Here is a 2,500-nt window from a genome sequence, read left to right on the forward strand (position 1 = left end):
GAGCATGGCCTCAATTCTCCCTTGATCATCTGGACAAAGTGGGTTTAAATGAGGCTCCGTCGGCCCAACACGGTGGACCCACGCACGCGGCCGCGATATGTTAGTCACGGACAATCGCTTCCCTTGATGTGAGGCAATTGCTTGACCCGGAGACGTGTACGTGGGTGGCCACAGGCTAGGAAGGCTTGCACATGCACGGGAACATACGCACACGCACATCCATGCACATTACACACACACATGTTCCTGGAAACAAGTATAGATGTTCAGCTTGATAGCAGCTGCCAATGTGTATTGTGACACACTGGAATCAAGCTGGGACGAAAGTCAATAATCAATGCTTACACATCCCAAAATAGCCAAATGGCTTTGTATTGATCACTTGCTGGTGTTGTGGTTAAAACCGCGTTGGATGATTGATTTACGGTCTATTTGGACTATTCAAGGGGATTTAACAGTTTGTTATGATGAAGACGACCAAAGATCTCAACATAAAAGTGAAAAATAACCCCAACATCAAGCAGCGTTTAATTCTTTAATTATTTTCTTACATGTAACATAAAATACGAAGATTTATGAAAATTGCTATCAACACACAGTTATATTTTCCCCTGAGATAAACCCTATCAGGCTGCACCAGCCCCTCTCACATCTCTGGGTGATAAATTCTCCCGGTCTGTTTTCATCTCCCCACCATGTTACTAAACACACTGAGATTATGGACATTCACGAGCATGAGATTGTCTGTGAAAGCTATATAACACAGGGCCTGGTTTTAAGAGGGGCTCAACACATGGGGTGGTAATAGGATTGGCCAGGGCGTCCATCTGCCAGGCAGGCACTGAGTAACACAGCTGACCCAAAAGACACAACTTCTGGCCTGGACACACCCGCTCAGCCCCGGCCTTGGATGCCCTCTTCTCCAGAGAAAGAACCACACAGAATAGGATCTTATTCCAGTCCATAATAAACACAACTTATGTTATGGAAAGTTAATGAAAATATGGACTCAACGTGTAACCTGTTGGCGTGAAAGACATACAGGGTATGCAGTTGTATTGCCTCTTTCTATTATTAGTCTGTAACTGCAGATGGATATAGCATTGTAGCAAGAAGGTACCAGAGCTGGTTGAGTGGAAAAGGGGGCTCGGCAGAGATGGGGGAGGGTTAGCGAGGGGGGCAGGGGGAGGGGAGAGGAGAGGGAACCCAGGCAGAGGTAGGGAGTGCCAGATAAAAAAAGAATTATTAAGAAAAGAGGGATGCAGAGTTTTTTTTTGATAGAGGGCATTAAAGCGAGCCCAGGGGCATGGGGCTACAACCAGGGGCATGGGGCTACAACCAGGCTGTGCTCTTGGCTTCCTTCCAATAACATCAGAATGAGACAAATGTTTCATCGCTTGAAGTCGCAACAACCAGCAGCTCTAGAATATTCTGTTTCCTTTGGCTCTCCTCACCCCTCCCCCACACGCCCACTCTCTCTCTCTCTCTCTCTCTCTCTCTCTCTCTCTCTCTCTCTCTCTCTCTCCCCCCCCCCCCCCTCTCTCCCCTCTCTCTCTCTCTCTCTCTCTCTCTCTCTCTCTCTCTCTCTCTCTCTCTCTCTCTCTCTCTATCTACCCCCCCTCTCTCTCTCTCTCTCTCTCTCTCTCTCTCTCTCTCTCTCTCTCTCTCTCTCTCTCTCTCTCTCTCTCTCTCTCTCTCTCTCTCTCTCTCTCCCCCCCCCTCTCTCCCTCTCTCCCTCTCTCTCTCTCTCTCCATCTCTCCTTCCTGTGATAGCAATTTAATTGGCAAAAAATTAATACCTCACATACTATTATTATATTCAGTATTTCCAGGGACCAAAATCGAAATTGGATAATTGAAACTATCTTGTTAACGATTCCATTATTCCACTTTTTGTGCTTTTCACCTTCCGGGTGCACAGTAAACGCACCCAACATATAACCGGCCACATAATCCAGCCATTCTTCATTTCCCCCGTCTCTGTTGTTGCAAGCTTACGCCATAAACTGCCTGCCACAAGAAACCTTAAGGCTGTGCATTGAGATTTCATCCGTCATTTATATCGATGATTTCCGTGCGACTATACCACCTAAACGACCACAGTCTTGCTGAAAGCAGCAGTTCCACTTAACGGGAAATCAGTGTACCTCTGTCGGTTGCTAGGTAACTGCATATGAACTGGCATTGCAATGCAGCACAACAGATGTCTACATAATTGGAACCATTAAGGGCTTTCAAAAAAAACGTCATTATTGCGGTCATATTCATCTCTGTAAAGGCCCCGGCACTCCCCAACATGTATTTAAACAGTTTGGGTTAATGAGTGGAACACGCAGGAAACACTCGCATGTCCTGAATCAACCTGGATGGATTCCCATCACGAGTGGATTTAAACCATGATGGATTGAGGATCACAACTACCTCTTAATTAAGGCAATGTTCTTTCTAGGATAGGAATAAATCATGTTGTGCATGCTAAGAGGGAGAGAGAGAGAGAGAG

Source organism: Gadus chalcogrammus, chromosome 10, assembly GCF_026213295.1.
Source record: "Gadus chalcogrammus isolate NIFS_2021 chromosome 10, NIFS_Gcha_1.0, whole genome shotgun sequence".
In the NCBI taxonomy this organism is placed as follows: domain Eukaryota; kingdom Metazoa; phylum Chordata; class Actinopteri; order Gadiformes; family Gadidae; genus Gadus; species Gadus chalcogrammus.